Raw genomic sequence first — 19012 nt, 5'->3', positions numbered from 1 at the left:
TAATCTTGGAAGGCTATTATTTGTTTATTTCATCACTTTTTAATCTTGTTATAATTATTACTATAATAAATGCTGCTACTGAATTTCCAAGAACAGCATCACAACAGATGACAGTTCCCACAGGAATCAGATGCTGAGCTGATGTATCTTTTGCTTTTAATACTTCTTCCTTAATTTCAGGTTGCTATTTTCTGTTTATTTCATCACTTCTTAATCTTGTCATGAACGTGCTATGCTAGAATCTGTTTTGTTTTCTCTCCCCAGCCAATCTTATTTTGATGAGAAAGGTCTTTTCAGATAACAGCAGTGGCAGCAACAATAGCAAAAGTGAAGAAATAGAGCATTTAAAAGTCTAAATTGTTATATTCCAAAGGTGGAATAGGGATGGTTGAGACATTGAACCCTGATTATATCATCATTTTTTATGGTTGACCAGTGTGTCGTCTGTGTAACCAGGAAATAAAATTAAAAAAAAAAAAATCTAGCTTCAATTATTTGGCTTTAAGGATGTTCGGTGTGGCTATGGTAAGCTCAATGATGCTGTGGATCTGTCTTCTTTGTTTAATGCCATCAGACTTCACGGGTGGTCAAGCGGTGTCATCACCACTATGCATATTGCCAATATGCTTGAAGACATATTATCTAATAAAGTCTATGCTGTTACTGGTTTACCGGCCCCGAGAGGAAACATGTCATTGGGCTATTATGCCAGATTCTTTTCCACTGTATTGTTGTATTCGCATTTCCCAAGTCACTTTTCGAATGCTGGTAGAATGGGGTAGAAATTCTTTCTTAGTTCTGCTGGATGTGTTTGGTTCAGTGTCATTTTTGTTAGGCTAAAATTTCTGTTTGGCCTGCCTAATTCATCAGCAAAACGCCATCTTTATAAGCATTATTAACAGTTGCAGTTCGTGCATCAAGTTGTCTAAAGCAAACTTCATGTCAGAATCTCCATGGCGACGACTTGATATCTAAATACTAGATGCATTAAATGATAAATGTTTGTGTATGGGAGGCAATTGGTTCAGATCATCTTCATTACCAAGTCCAAATTGGGCTGAGCTGAAAATTTGACTTAAATAGTAATGATTCTCTAGGGAAAGAAAATTTGATTACGCTTTATTGGAATACAGCCGCTGATTGGTGCCATTATGAAGTGCATTTGTGGCCACAGTCCACTTCCATATGTCATGGCAAAATTTGCGGAACAGTTGCAAAAAGGCAATATTTTCATATGAGTGGCAGCAATGTTTTTATCCCTAATATTGTTTCACCAACTGCACATGCCATGGAATCCGAATTATGTGAAATCTTTTTGACTCCGCGTGTAGGCTTCGGCAGAGGTGGTCAATCTTGGAATGTCATTGTCGTTCCCCATCCCCACCTTCGTTTGCCACTGCAACATCTGAATCAGCTCCTATGATTGAGCCACCCCATCTCAACCCATCATCATCATCGTATTTTTAGTTCTATCGTTAAGCAAAACAAGGGAATCGTGAGTTAGTTTCATGCAAAAAAAAAAAAAAAAAGGGTTGCTAGTTTCTCCACATTATGCCTTTCAATTTCCTGAATGTACCGAGGCAAACCTTTCTAAAATGCTTGAATGCCACATTTCCATTGTGTACAGGTATAGCTTGCTCGCAGACCATATTGCCTATGTACATGGTTAAACACTACTGGATTGTTGAATGTATTCGAAATGTGATTCATGATATTTCCAGTACATTAATGATAGAGCATTTGTGATAACACGAAGCACAATGCCTGTACATCCTGACTGGCTCTTTTTAGACCAGGTCTGGTTATTTCTTGAAATATTTAATTGGGGCTTAAGGTTGGTACGCAGCCCAAGCTATTGGTGGTCTGACTTAGATCTCAGGTTCGGCTTGGTTTTCCTAGTGACGTACTAGCATCCATGGCTAGTGGTTTCTCCTATTAAAGATCATAATGAGTTAGGCTTAGAAAATCCCTTCTCTTCAACTTGGTACAAATATATCAGTATATGATTTGTTTCAAGTCAATGATGTTGTCGGTTTCTTCGTCTGAATATGTTGGGTTTTGTTCAGCCGGCGTTTTTCTTTTTCTCCGTGTGAGGGAGTTCTGTTTTTTCTTCTGTAATATTTTACTGGAATACTATTTTTATCCTCACAATGTACCTAAAAAAAAAAAAAAAAGGAAGAAAAGAAAAGGTCGATGATATAATCTGTACTCTTTCATCAATGTTGAGGGGTTGAAACAATTCTAAGATGAAGGTTACTGAATGCATGATAAATTTAGATGTCAATTGAGTAAACTTTTATGCAAGAACTTGGATTATATTGCAAGTAGTTTTGTTTCTTTAGCAACAACATATAGTAAATGTTAGATAAATTAGATCATAGGTATCAAAATTCAATGGGCATCAAAAATGAAAATATGGGGTGCACTTCTCATTTGGCCTTGTATCCTCTAGCGTCATCTTAAAGAAGAAATCAAAAGTGACTCCTACTGGTGGAGTCATCATTTTTATAATTAAAAAATTAAAAAAAAAAAAATCACATGTGGCAGCCTTTTTCTTTCTTGTTTATAAAGTATACTTTTTATCCATATATATTACATGATCCGATAATACACACCAAACAAATTAGTCATCCAACAATCTAATGCATACATCTAGATGAATCACTATACAATTTTTAAAACATGACATTCACTAGTATATAGTACACAATCAAATAATATACATTTAGCAAATTAGTTATTTAAGAACTCAAATACATATTTTTAAACAAATTGATACATAATTTTTAAAATATTATATTTATTAACATGTACTTATGAACAGACGATACATACTCATCGACTATATACTATAAATTTTTTTAATACAATATCCAGTAGTGATTTAATACACAATTTCAAGTTCACAATTTTTGAAATATATTTTTTTACTAACACATATTATATGCTCAAGTGACACATATCGAACAAATTAGTCATTTAAAAAGTTAATATACTCCGATGGATAAATTAATACATAATTTTTAGAATATGATATTCATTAGTACCGGTTTGCAGTTTTTTGACTTTGTCCAGCATAAAAATTATATCCATATCATTTATTAGATTTTATAAATTTTTTAGTGCCAAGATTCTAGAAAAAAGAGTGAGATTTGGAGAAGAAAGAAGATCTCATGGATGGAAAATACTTCTTGATGAGGAAGAGGATATAAGAGAGATTGAATGGAAAAAAAAGAAGTTTCTTCCTGGACAATCTCTCTCGATATGTATATTTTTTTTGATTTTTTAAAATACAGGATGGACGGACTCCATTAATAGAAAAAGTTTTATCGGTATATGATTTTTGAATTTTCTCTTTAAGATGGATGTTTGATGAAATTTTGGAAAATATGAGTTCCATCTTATATAATATTCTATAGTGCCTGCCCCACATGATTTTTGTTCGTATTCTGATACAGATTAACAATGGAGGATAGCCAAGAATGAGTTGTAACGGGCTCTTGTAGCCAGCCTCTGGGCCCCGCAGATGCCAACAAAAGTTTTTGTTTCAGCTGGTGGCGAAGGAAAAGGAGATTTTTTTTTTTTTTTGAAGATTAATCCCGCAACGGCTCTCTGCGTACATGTCGAGCGTCCAATGGACTTGCAAGCGCATTTCTTTCATGCAGGGACACCTTTTTTTTTTTTTTTTTCCTTTGCTGTGAATGCAAGCACACCATTCAAAGCTTTCATTTGGGGTGAACCCTGAGGCCAGGGCTCCCCAGTCCCTTCCCCTTTCTCATTTTTTGTTGAGGGAATCTACTTCTTCTATATAACTCCGGGAGATAGAGAGAGGAGCAGACGGTCTTCTCCTCTGTAAATCCTAGATCGCTCCTCCACCCTTTGATTTTCATCAAGCAGCTGGTGATTCAATGACAAGGCGGCCATGCCTATCTACTCCACTGCCAAAACGTATGATCTCTTCCTCCCTTACTCTTTGAGTCGTTTGTTCTCTTTTTTTTTTATTATTATTATTATCTTTTTGTTGTTGTTGAGAGTTTTGCAATCTTAGAACTTCCATCTACTAGATTTTTTGCGTTGATGCTAAGATGATATTTTTGGATCGTTTGCAATAATCTAGATTTTATGCGAGGACCAAGAGGCAGGGCAATCATTCTCCCTCAGGTTGCGTGCCATCCAATAGGTCATAGAGCGGATCTAGCGGGACAATGCTTTTTTTTTTTTTATTACAAAAATATTTTTTAATTTTAATCTAATTTTATACATACCAACTCGTTTTAAAAATGTATCAAATTAGTCCTTCAAATTTTTAAAATATTCTAAAATAATTCTACCCATTTTATGATGGTGACAAGACTAACCTTTTTTTTGTGCAGATGCACAACAAGATCATCTACCGCATAGATCTCAAAGTATTCTAAATTTCTTTTTCATCTATCTATACAAATCACAAAATAATCAATGTATAATTAGGATCATCCATCTATCTGCATAAATCTTCCGACAACTAGTAGATAATCTAGATTATTCATCTACCTATGCAAATCTCAAAACAATTACATGAATGATCTAGATTATTTATCTGTCACTGCATATCTCAAAGCAACCATTTTGCCAAAATAGAAACCACAATGAAGGATTGAACCCCATCTCCATAGAAAATGAGATCCCAAAGATTTTGATATCGATATCACTGAGCAAGAGCCAGAAACTAAGACTAATCGGAACTTAGGGAGATGAGATTCCAATAATTCTAACGAGGAAAATATAGAACATAGTGTCTAGGATGAATAAGAGCCTTAGATCTATTAGAATTGAGACTGAGATTGGGGGGATGATCATTGTTAGATTGGAGCAGTAGTGGCGACAAAGAGGGCGAGCGTACCATGGCTAGCGAAGTTATAGAAGAGATGGCAGTTGCCATAGCATAGGCCAGTAGAGGTAGTAAGAAACTAAGCCAGGTAGCTTGAGCAGGAGATAGTGATGCAAATTGCAATAGTTGTAATTTTGAAGAAATGGAGCAAAATTAGATGCATGGAGATGGAAAAGAGTGCGAAGGATAGAAGGAAGGCTCGAGATCACAAAGAAAAAATCTTTTTTATAAAAGAGATCGTTGGATCGAAATCCGAAAAAAAAAAAATTAGAGTACTTTGAGATCTATGCAATCAATGATCCAATTAGTCATCAGCTTGCATATATCTTAAAGCAATCGCATGAATAATTTTAATATTTAGTCGTTTGGATGGATCTCGAGGTAGCCATATGTATGATTTTGATTATTCATCAATCTATACAAATCTTAAAATTAGAATAGGCTAAAAGAGGAAGACAGCATTTTCATCAACAGCAGACTAGCACCATCTACTGATTGGGGAATGACATGACCATTTTGAAATAAAATTTGAAGTACTAATTTGATATATTTTTTTTAAAGTAGATGAGTATTATTTTTTTAGAGGGGAAGAGGGGCCTCTGTATTGTATGCACCAAGGGCAATTGGACCGCGTCAAATCCCACGATAGATAACACGCCATGCTACTTTTTATATTTCACTAATTTTTGATAGCGTGGCATATGCTCCAAGATTTGCCCCGTTCCCTGGCACCTAGTGCATGCAAGAATTTCTCCATGGAGAGAGGAGGTTACAGATTTAGTAGAATAACATTAGCAGCATTTTTACATTGCAAAGATTTAATAGAACAATGTTAAAAGCATCTTCACCTTGCATACGAACATGCATAGAGAAAGAAAGAAAGGGACCATTTCTCCTAAAATTTGGGATCTGCAACGCACATGAGAACCAGTATATATTTCTCTATTTTCCAAAGGCCACTTAAACTAGACATAATTAACCGTAACCTGCGCAAAAGCCTTCATAAAGACACATACAACCCCTATCCGCTGGAGTCAAGCGCATCATTGTGTCCCTCTTATTAAAGAGGTGTGGGGTGCGAAAGACCTCAAAAGTCGTGCTCACTTGCCGGACTCTAGACTTGCATTGGATAAAATAGAAGATGGAATATCTAAAAAGTTTTCCTTTTTTTTTTTTTGGTAAAAGAATATCTAAAAAGTTGATGCTAGGAAATGCTTGCGGAAAAGACTAAATATGATTTTTGATCTCTGGATCAATTCTTAATTACTTAATTTTTGACTATTTCAAATCAATAATTTCGATTTTTTGATGATTAAAAATCTTAGTTAAGATTATATATTATTAAAAAAAAAAAAAAAAAAAACCTTGGTTGCTGCCTTTGATATCATATTGATTGAACCTCAGTATGTATGTGTGTGCGCGTAGACTTTATTTAATAGGTCGTTATTTTATATGGATCCTTTAATAGGACGTTAGGAGCTCCAGCAATTCTTCTTTAGTTAAAATAGATACATTAGGAGACCAATGTAGAGTTGTAGAATAATTTTTCTTGGTTCTTGACATTTTCTCTGAATGTTTCTGTCATGACACTTTCAAGTATTGTTCGTAAAATATGTGGAATTATATTCTCCCTAATTCTTTTTAATGGTTCATTGGTTGATGATGAAGTGTGGAAGACACGTTCAGCAAGGAACAGTTCAGCTACTAATAATATCAACATCCACGCAACCACACTTGATGCGCTGAATTTTTTGAAGCTTGTGAAGGTTGCCTTCCAAAATGAACCTGGAAAATATGACATATTCCTTGACACAATGAAAGATTTTAAAAGCCACAGGTCCACTCCATTGTTTCCTATCACTGCCAAATCATCGAATCTTCTAATTTTTTCTTTCTCATTTGAATTCCCTTGCGATCTTATCATTGCAGGATAGACACCAGCACTGTGACAAGAAGGATCAAAATTTATCTTCTGGCCACCCGGAGTTAATTCTGGGTTTCAACTTCTTCTTGCCCAGAGATTATCATATCCCAATCCCTGCTGAGGAGGAAGCTGCGCCCTATGTGGACAGGGTAAATTTAGGAGATATATATACTGTAATCATTTCTTCTGACCAATCTAATTCTAATGTTGAGAAATCCTCATGATGCTTCATTGAGCTTGTTGGACTTGGTCAAAAACTGCAAAGCTGATGCTAGCTAGAGAGTGATGGTGAACTTTTTTTAGTTCTCAATTGTAATGTTGACAGTTTGGGCCCATGACTTTGTATATCTTTTCATCTTTTCTATTAAAAAAAGGATTTTCCATATTTTGCATTTGGGTTAAAATAATCGCGATGGAAGGTCTCTCTCCCTCGCTTTTACTCAAAGGGCACATGTCCATCCACCCTTCAGTTCCATTTCTCGACGAGCCTCTTGACTTGGTCGCGGGTGAGGGTCCAACCCTGCGGGTAAACTAAAGACCATCCAGCACGTTGGCACCGACGGACCATAAATTAAGAATTAGAAAAAGAAAAGAAAAGAAAAGCGATCTGTGATGCTTGTGAGCGAAAAGTAGTAGATTCCTGCACGTTTAATGCATGTCGGTTGATGGGATGCAGTCATCACCGTTCTCGCTTCCTCCTCTCGCACGCAATGGCCATGCGCGGCTGTTGCTAACCAGATCACACTGGAAGAGATGGAGGTAAAATTATTTCACAATACCATCAAGGTTAGCTATTTCACACCACCAGCCTAGGATATGACACAATTTTTTTTTTTTTTTTTTTGCAAAGAAGCTACATGAGATTGTGGAGCGATCAAGAAATGCATTCTTACAACTGGTATACAATCGTGACCATCCATGTTTCCTTCGAATGAATGGAAGCTTGGACTTGTTCGCTTTCAGCATAATTATCTCAATAAATTTGAAAATTCTGAAATCATACAAGATTGCACCTTAATTTATTGATCTGCATAATAAGAAAAAAAAAATAAAATGCTCTGAAATTTATGCAAAATACGATTTAAAGATCAATATTGTGAAAAAGATCGGTCAGAGTTTAGGCTTTGTCCGTTTTGAGCATGATCATCCCAAAAAAACTTGAGGATTCTGGAATGATACAAGGTGATTCCTTTATTAAGTTAACGCAATATCTGTTTTCAGATCTGTGCAGACAGATAGAAAAAAAATAAAATTAAATGCTTTGAAATCCATGCAAAATCCGACCTAGGTGTCAATGTCATGAAAAAGACCGATAATCCTATTGCGCGAAAGATACAACAGTCACCATCAACCCAGGCTCTCGAACTCCTTGTTTTGGTGGGACCCGGTCTGCGGTTAACTTCCAACAAAAGCGAGCATTGAGGAGTCCTAATGAAGTTTTTTTTGGTTGCATGTCACGCCTCTCTCGATAAAACTGGAGTCTTTATCCAATTGGAATTCCAAAAGCAAATATAAATGGACCGTATAGAAGTACACATGAGTTTTTATTTATGATTATATTTGCATCAATATCAGCAATTACAAATACAAACGACGAAGATTCATTTCATGTTTTCTTGAAAAATAATAATATATAAAAAAAAAATTTCTTAGCAGAACCCTACTTCATATACATGATAACAAATTTCTGAAGCAGTCAGGCTGGTTCTGAAGAATGTAAGTATCGAGTTTTGAAATTCCAAGACGGATTCCGGATTGGCATCGCATCCCAAGAACTAGAAATTGTAATCAAGTTTTATTTACTCAAGCCAGATCCAATTAAATGCTAAGCTCGAAATTATAACTCTGCTAATATCAAATATTAATAGCAAAACATTCTGGATTTGCAAGATCGAAGTTTATAGGCGACCAAATGATACTAAGTATATCGCTCTTTTTCTACGAGATTCAAGTAGCACCACCCAAAACCAGTTTCAAAACTCACAACTGACAAAGGACTGGATGAACATTTGCCTCTGCAAATTAACATCAATATCCAAATGAAAAAAAAAAAATAACGGAGGAGCACCAGACTTGCATATCACTACTCACACATACAATATTATTATCAGTAGTTTAACTTTCAGCTGATTCAATAGTATAAACATAACGGGGAGGACTTTTCTCAAGAATATGGCAGGGAGGCAACTAATGCAATAGAATAAAATTATCAACAACAATTCATTCACCAATCCTTCACGAAATGCAAATATCAAAGAAACAGAATGCAACTGCTTTCACGTTCATTATTAGATGCATTTATCACGAATGGAGAGAGTTTATCACAAATGGAGAGAAAGCAAAGGAGCTAATACGTCATTTGATCATCCAACTTCAGGTAAGCATGAGTATGCTCATTTTACCTAACAAATGGCATCCATTTGACTTCTTTTACAAGTAAGCTTTTTTTGTTGGTACAATTACCTGCTGCGTTTGACTTCATTTACAGGCAGTTGTACCAGGCCAATCATCAAGTTTCTGGGGCTCAAGCACCACTGTAATGTCCCTCTCACAACAGCACTCATCACAATGGCATTCTCTGTTACGTCAATATGATTATATACATTGGCAGTAGGAGATTTTTCATCCATTTCCTGCAGCATGTGTGAATGAATCTCTATCTGCTGGATGAGAATTAGGCACTCTTACCGATTGTCCACAAATGCAAGTAGAGAGATCAGCAAGAGGGACCAGGTCAGCTCTAGTTTTTAGTTAAGAATAAGAAACTTGTTGGGGGAGGGGGGGATAACAAAGCATTTGTGTATTAAGTAAACTAAAATTTCATGCATGAAGATAACTTGTGAACAATTAATTTATCCCAATGTGTTTTGTATTCAGTTAATAAAGAACATCATTTGTATGTTCTACGGCGAGTTTCATTCATTTGCAGCAGAATAGCAATGCTTACCAGACCCCCAGCAAGAAAAGCATTAAAACAAATTTTCACATTCTTTTTGACTCCCCAGTCATACCTCGAAATAAGCACAGAAGCAATCTTCCAAATGAAAGGTAAATGCATGTTTCACCATGAGGTCCATGTGTTAGTATGTATGGAGTCTGCAATTTAACATATTTACCCCATAAACACATCTTCCACCAATAAATAGTCCCTATCGTGAAGGATATCCTACCTTACGCACCCAACTATACCTTTATTTAAAAGTGAGAGCTTAAGATGAACTTGTTCCATAGGCCACTTCTGATAAATAAATAACCTCCACCTTGTCATCCAACCGAACAAAAAATTCCCTTCCCTCACAAATGAGGAAGAAATAAAAACACATATCTATATGCAACAACTGACCAACTCATAAAAATGACGCAAATGAACAAATAGTTATGAACACATTTCTTTCCTTCTTATGGCTCTCTGTTCAAGGCAGTGCCATCTGTCCCAAAATCCTCTTCCAGCTTCCCTAGAAAAAATGGGAAAAGGATACCTGAAAGACATCTCAAAGCCCTTCATCCACAAGGAGAAGGAAATGAAAATATCAAAGAATTGCATTGATCTATTGGCTAAGGGTAGGCAAAGAGTGAGTGGGTTATTTCTTGGTTTTGATCATCAATGTCAGTAATCGCAGGTGGACATTATCATCACGAAAGACAGCATGATTCTCCATTGATAGATTGAAACAGAGAAGAGAGAGAGAGAGAGCAACATCCACATCTTCAATCCATGAGGTAAACTAATGGATAAGAAAATTCAACAAATGCAAGCTTCTCTTCCTCTTCTTAAGAATGTCTTTTCTGCTTCATTTTCTTCTCCTCTGTGGGAGAACCAACAACAGCACAAACTTCTTTTTGAGCATTATGTTTTTGAAATTGATTTCTTGATGTGATGGAACACCTTGAATTATTATTAACCAAGGTTTGACTCTAATTATATTAATGGTAAAGATATCATATGAAACAAAAGAAGCTCAATCACTCTGAGGAATGACCTCTTCATTATCACTTAGAAGATGATCAGCCACCTACAAAGAAAATATGACTACCTGTACACAAAGAAACAGCAACATCATTAACTTAAAAATATAAAAACACAAATTAGACACCAATTTAAACAAGGAACAAGTAACAATTCATCAATTAAAAAATTAGTTATTTGTTAATCCACAACTTTATTCAAATAAACTAAACCCAAACATAACCAGTATATCAGAGACAACACAAACATTCCAGTAAATCCTCATTTCAAATTAATATTCACCAATTTCCCATCATAATGATTAAATAAATAAACTTGTTCTCATGTTTGGCATAAGTTTGGTCGAGTGCATTAAGTATTATCATGATGCATTTCATCCAAGCATTTGCGACAAAGAGTAACAGTAGTATCATAAGATCTTGTCCATGTGTTTTACTTCAACAAGCATTAGCCCCAGTCGTTGAAGTCGCTAGCATTATGAGCTCTGTCGTGGTGCCAACAGTGCTTGTTCCTTCTATGCCACTTTTTGTGATCTCATCCCGCAAGCATATTAGATAAGAGCAATCACCAGTATGCTTCGAAAAATATTGAGATGTCTCATCTCAAGAACATAGCAACTTAACAATTCTTACTGGTATTTTCTTTATGAAATCCTCGACCTGAACTGATGTAGATCTCAAGCACAATGATAATCCGAAACTTGCAAGCTATTGTACATTTACATCCTTTACATCCACTGATACCACTAAATGGCCACCTGCTCTGATAGGTTTAATATGCATGAAACCGTATAGCCTGCATATGTTGTGTGTGGAGGGATTGGTTCTTCCTGATGTATCCAACTAGCTAGATCATCACCCTCAAGCCATAGAAACTCAATCCTCCTATTACTATTTAAAGGACTCCATGATCAGATATGAAAATCATTGTGGCAATGGTTGAACTTCGATCCAGAAGTAGATCTGATAGGGTCAAATATCACAGCACACGAACAGCCAACCACCTTCAGAACTCCAACACACAGGAATCATTCTTCATATTGATTTTTTATAAACGCTTTTATAGGCATTTTACTGAAACAAGAATCCTACTTTAGAAGCCTTAGGGCTTCTTTACTTACAAGAATGTTCTGATAATGTATCAGGATCCTATTTGATTAGGACAACTGCAGCCACAGTATTGTTTTAGTTTACCTTGTGTAAGGAAGTTTTCGATCCTCTAAAACTGTACATTAGAGTGGACTAGGTGTCTCATGAATTGGGGTTCTACAGAGATCTCAATTGGTAGCACAAATAGTGAATCTTATGTGTGCTAAGCAAGCTCTAAGAAATCTTAGGAAAAGGTATTGCATTAAGAGTAGCATCAAAAGTATAGTTGATTGTCTCGAAAAGGGAGGTAATAACTCATGTAAGGAGAACTTCTATGGAAATTAATAACCATTTCACAGTCTTGGTGGACTAATTCAATCATAAAATTGCACTATAAATTTCTAAGAGGTGGATGCTTTTGCTTAATCGAGAAATTCCTATATACATCTCTCTCTCTCTCTCTCTTTGACATCAATTTCATCTCGATGTGATGCAAAATGAAGTTAAAGTGGGAATCTATAGCCTTAAATGCAAGGAGAAGAAATGTTGTTGCATTTTGTAGTGCAAGAAGCTCATTTGGCCGCATGTTCAATTGCAACCAGTGTTGCTCATAAATTAATCTTTTCCTAATTAAAGGTGGAGTGCGAGAATCAAGTTTCAGATTTTGTTAAAATTACTGTTATAGAAGGACAATTGAGGAAATTTTGATTTGTGGTCAACTTATTCATAGTTTGGGAATAAATATGAAATTGTCCTATGCCAAAATCTTGTTGACCAACCCTCATGATCACAATGAAAAGATTCCAAAATAATGCCAATGTTTCATGTCATTAGATGAAAACTTCATCAACAATTTCATTCGTCCATTATCCTTCTATAATGGTTAGAACTATAAGATAAAGCAATTTCATATCTATAAATAACTCCAGGGGCAAAATGTTAATAAGAGGGACTGTATAGGATCAAATCCCCTGATAAACAACTGAGGGGTGATCAACCTTCCCAAAATAAAAGCCTATATATATTCACATAATGCTCTAAGCTGTCACATATGAATGGTAAACATTTTGGTAACCAAAATCCTACCAACACAGGAAAGTTTACTAAAAGCTCATGAGTTACATCCTCAGATCAATTAGGAAATTATTCTACACAATTATAAACATATTTAAAGTTTTCTAAGATGAATATAGATCAATATAAAATGACATGAGATAGTTGCAGCGGCTGAATTGTATAGCATGGATGAAGCATTCTGGGCATACTGCACCACTTCATTTGCTGGTTTCATATTTTTGAAGTTATGGACCTTTGTTCTGTACATTTAAGCTTTCAGTTACCAAATCTAATTTACTGAAACGATGGTAAAAATGTTAAGCATTTAATAGAAATTAAGGTATCTAACTTGAAGCCTTGAATGTTGTAATGGAAATAAGTGTTGTATAATAGACACAAAGATATGTGCCATTCATATCCAAAATGAAGAGCATCAACCATCACATTCACAAAATAAAAGGTAAAATGCATAAATATAATATTAGGAAGACCTTGAAGGGTATCGAGGAAGCTCAAAGTGAAAGATAATGTTCATCAAAGGCCGTGGCCCTTGTCAATGCAGGGCAGTAAATGCATCGGTTTTTTCCTCAACAGTCTTAAGGATTTTTTCTATATATAGCTCCCCAATAGTCATGCCCACCTTTGCCTTGGTCTCCTTTACAATCTTTTCTTGTTTCTGGATTTGTATCTTCTAGTTCAATTAAACTGCCACTGGCTTCCCTTAATTGATGATCCATCTTGGCTATTCTTCTCTTCGTTGCTAGGGTTACTAATTCCATTTCAGACTTTTCATTTTTCTTATGTTATGCTGTCTAAATGACATGAATCAGACTAGGAGCATTTTAAATAAGATTGAATTTGCCATATTCAAAGTCAGGCCATGAGTGAATTGTGAGCTTCTGCTTGATGATCTAACTTGGAAACTGGCCAAGTTACTTTTAGAATTCAGCAAAAGTCTCAAACAATTATGGATCCAACTTAGTCAAGTTTCCAGAGGTACCCTTATTTCTTGTCTTAATGATTTAAACTTTAAAGATTTAACCCATTCAATTAGGTAAGATGTTTTCATTATCACTTTCCATTCTCATTTCTCGATATATGATGTGCTCGTAATCTATAATAATATACCAATAGATCACATTTAACTCATTCAAACAGTGGTTCAAAATGAATCAATAGGTATATATTGATTTGAGTTTCAAAGATACAAATATCTATTCCTCATAGAATGCATCAATGGGGCATCAAGTGTAAATTTGCTAGTAGCTGCAATACATCTACAGACGTGCACCCTACATGTTCATGCCTTCTGTGTGAGGAACATGTCCAGTTCAAGCCTTTTAGATGACCTATGAGGTCAGAATCATGCAACAAGGGGTACATTGTAGGTGCGCATAGCACATACTTTCATCTACACATGTGTGCTGTATTAACAATCCTCTTGCAAGAAAAGAAAGGCACTTTTTGAGGGGAAAAATTCAAGAGATAGGTCTTTGAAAAAAATACACAAGCACTGCCGATGGCTTGCTTAGGGGTTAGTCAGGTTTGTTAACAGGAATTCTTCACTGTGTTTTGCTGCACATGGTCAATGGAGATTGTTTCTGACAACAACAAATACTAATTGCAAAGACCCACTAGAATCTTCTGTGCAGGTGTTTCCACTCGAAATCCATTCCTTTGCTGATCTTTTTCCCTGAAACCAAACACAGCCCTGAAAACTTTTTGACCAAGGGGCTGATGTGGTCACCCATTCAATGAGGCACCAAACCAACGCCAAACTCACACCAAAAGAATACCACACAAACACTACATTCACCATTCAAACCCAAGAACGAATTTTGGCCCGAAGTCTCGTATCCAGGTCAATCTTCAATCCAAAATCCATCTCGCAGAATCACCAAAGCCAGTTTCAAACTCGACAAAGTTTAACTAAAAAAACTCTCTTAGTGTGAAGAAGAAATCAAAGATTCCTTTTTGTTTTTTTTTTTATTTATTTTATCATTAAGATTCTACAGAATCCACTCTATCCGCACACAAAAACCCTCCACACCACCCCACCCGAATCACGCAAATTAGTCGAGGTTTTTGGAGACTCACCATGGCCGAAGAGAAGGAATGAAGGATGCGCGAGAGACATGGCGGCGTGGGAGACGGAGCGATGCCTATTAGCGCGTCCGTACGAGCGATTCTCCGGCGTTCTATGAAGCGGGCCGGCCTTACCGGCAGTGGGCGACCTCGTGTCGGAAAGCGAGTGAGGAAGGTTATCTCCGAAGCGGCAGGCTGCTGTGGGGGTGGTGAGGTCAAAAAAAGTCGTAGTTTAAATTCTTGATGGTGTTGTATTTTTGGGACTTATGTGTGAAATTTACCCTTCAATCAAATTAAATATTCTCGATGGAACGGGGAAAGTTTATGAATGTGATATCATATTCTAGGGACTTATGTGTGAAATTCCCTTGCATCACATTTGAATTGGTATCGGCATTGTTCATGCCGAGACTAGTTTAAAATATTTGCATGCGGCATCCATGATTACAAATGTTTATTTGGGTTGTGATTGACGTATCGGGGCATTCTGTAATTGGTTCCTAGTACAAATGTCCCTTGTAGATTCACATTAACTTGGACGATAATTTATTATAATATAATATGATAAAAAAAAAATTAAATCCACCAAACCCGGATCTCTCGAAAGAAAATTAAAAAAATATATATAAAAATAAAACCTAAATCCTCCTTCTCTTTTATTGATCCCACGTACACAAAAATTAAAATACAGATCCCTATTTATAATAATAATGTGATATATTTTTGTATAATTTGGATCAATTTTCACTCCTTATCTTTTAGAAAGACATCCATCCTGGAATAATTTGAGTTGGATTCTTTTTTTTATTTAAATATGATTAGGTTTCTAAAAAAATATAATAAATATTAAAGAATTATAAAAAAATATTTTATAGAAAATAAATTTTAATTTGAATAATAATTTATCTTCTATGATACCATCTAATTTTTATGGTTTAGAAGATAACTTTCAATCAAATTTTTTTCTAAAATATTTTTTTGATGATATTATATTTTTTAGAGATTTATACGTGAAATTCGTATGTGAAATTTCCTTCGATCAAATTAAATATTCTCAATGGAATAACAGAAATTTATCGGAGCTAAAAACTTAAACTTAAATGTGATGTCATATTTTCGGGGTCTAATGTGTGAAATTCCTTGACTCATTGGAATTAGCATTGGCACTATTCATGGCATGATTTGCATGGGACGTTCTATGAAAATACAATGTTTATTTTGATTTCACAATTTAACTAGTTCCGGTGCAAATGTCCCCCTCTCTAATATAAACATTACATTAAATTCTCATTAACTTGGATGATAATCTTTCATGAGCATTATTGTAATATAATCTAATCAAGAAGAAGAAATATTTTTTTCAATCTGTTCCACTCAAATCTCTAAAAAAATTAAAAAAAATAAAAAAACTACGAAAATAAGATTTAAATCTCCTTTTCTTTAATTGATTCTCTATATATATAAGACTAAGGTACATATCCCCTATTTATAATAATGAGATCTGTCTTTATATAATTTAAATCAGATTTTTTCTTTTATTTTCTAGAATGATGTCCATCTTGAACAATTTGAATTGAATTTTTTATTAATTTAAATAGAATTAGATTTTAAAAAAATATGATAAATATAAAAATTATAAAAAATATAAAAATTTTATAGAATATAGGTCTTGACTTCTATAATAATTTTGCTATCTATCACACTACCTAATGCTTTATAAATTAGAAGATAACCTCCGGTCAACATCTTTTCAAAAAATAAAGTTTTAGTTTGCCTAGTTCATTTCGATTCCTAACAATAAAATTTTGGAAGAAGCCCTTTTCGGGGTAGCTCAAAATTATAGTCTAAAAAAATATTTAATTTAAAAAAATTATTGCAATTCGATAGTGTATGATCAAGTTATGACCTCTTGAAATTTAGCACGTAATTCAGCTTCTTAATATGATAGATCTTGCTCCTTAATCCTATTATGCTATCATTCGTAGTGATCTAAATGATCCATATTAAGTCTGAAGATCCTCTGGACGACGATAATCATTCTCTATATATGAGTAAACATTTAAATAAATTTTATACATTATATGAATTAGTCTCAGCATGCAGGATGTCATGGCTGGCTCAAATTTATAATAAAAATTACGCTTTTCCCATGGTTTCTTCTTAAAATCCTTAATATCATTTTACCAAACCTTCATTTATCCGTGGATCATCGAGATGGCTGCTGTCTTTTTCTTTGAATGGAATCAAGATGACTGCTGTCAGAGCAAGCAATAACTAATTTAAAGGGAAAGTATGATGCCGAGTATCATGATTCAAAGGAAAAAGATGGGCAGCTATGTGCCTCTCTTCTTTTCTTATCCACCACGTCCAAAGCCACTCTTAACTCGGAAGCTTCTCTTTAGAAGTGAGGGTGGATGAAGAACTTCGGCGACTCAAAGGGCTGGTGAGATGATGGCTCAAACATTGAAGATGTATAAGGTCTTGCGAGGATCATATGAGTATATATGGATGAAGGAAAAGAGAGCCAAGGATGAGATGCCAAGAGCCAGGGTCATCAATATCATCAGAAATAGAGCCATGGTCACTATTGTTGCCATCGTTGTGGCAACATTGCCCTTATGCACTTGGTACCCATGACTTTGAAGTCTTCATCTCTCCCCCAAAACTTCCCCCCTCGTTCTCCTTAATCTCGCTATGGGCTGAATAGTCCTGGGCACCACTGGCACCTTAGAGATCAAGAAGCTCACGACTGTTATATTTGTTAGCTCCATCTAGAGCTTGACCACCTTCCTAAACACCATGACGGCAACCCCTCTCATCGATCTAACTTATCAAAGATCATCGTCAACGCCTTCAAGGTCACCAACATGAGAATGACAAGAGGAAAGAAAGCGTTGCAACCAATTAATCAATTAAATTATCATGATAGATACTCGTATTTATTGTAGTACAATATATATACCCCATAGCAAAACCCTCAAATTATTAATACTAACCGCTTTATTTAGAAAAAAATATGATTCAAAGCAGAAGCAATGTATTTAAAGAAATAGATATAGCACCTGACATTTCTTCCTTTGAATAAGTACCAGTATGAAGTCCTAAAAATAAACAGTTGTCATCAAGAACAATTTTTAGTTGTATGGAATTGTATTGTCAACTAATTAATGGGAGCTTCATGAATGAATGGAAAGCATGGATAAATATTTTCTAATTATCTTTTTTCGATATTTTACTAGATAAAGATCTTGACATAAAATAGTTCAAGAAAAATAAAGTTCGACATGAATTTTAGATGCCATTGGGAAAATTTAGAAAATCCTTCGATTTATAGCTTTTTCTGCATTATACATAATGAAAGAAATGTCTTTAACAAGTTAATTGATTTATATTGATACTTACTACATAATAATGTGTTCATCTAGTTACATTTCTTTTCCTACATTTATGCAATCACTAGTTAACCTAGTTATTTCATGCAACAAATATCTTCTCCCACTTTATGTTCCATTAACTATTAAGCCATTTAAGATACTTGGATCTAGAAGTTCCATCATGATCTTTTGCTTTGATTTATTGAAAGAAATAAATTATTAAAAATTCAGTTAAAATCCAATCAATTTATTGAATAATGCATTTTTCAAATAAACAAACATAAAATGCTGCACTTTAGCACTATCATTGACATAAAAGCTCCATCAGAATTTTTTTTACTTTGGTTTACTGAAAGAGACGAGTCTAAAACTTAGTTAAAATATAGTCTTGCTTTACTAAATAATGTATTTTCAGTGAATAATATCAGGTATGCTTTTAGAGTTGCTATCCAGAGGCACACATTATTACTTGTGGATTTATAGTACAAAATAAGGAGCAACGCAGCTAAAGGCAGAATTACATGGAGCACATAATCAAAACCATTTTGTTTTTGTTTGATTATCAAATTGTTAGCTTAGTAATACTGCTGACAAAATTGATTATGGACAAATCTAGTAAGACAAAATTTTAGAATCATCCTAATATTA

This window comes from Elaeis guineensis, chromosome 15, assembly GCF_000442705.2.
Source record: "Elaeis guineensis isolate ETL-2024a chromosome 15, EG11, whole genome shotgun sequence".
Taxonomy (NCBI): domain Eukaryota; kingdom Viridiplantae; phylum Streptophyta; class Magnoliopsida; order Arecales; family Arecaceae; genus Elaeis; species Elaeis guineensis.
Note: the sequence above shows the minus strand (reverse complement) of the source record.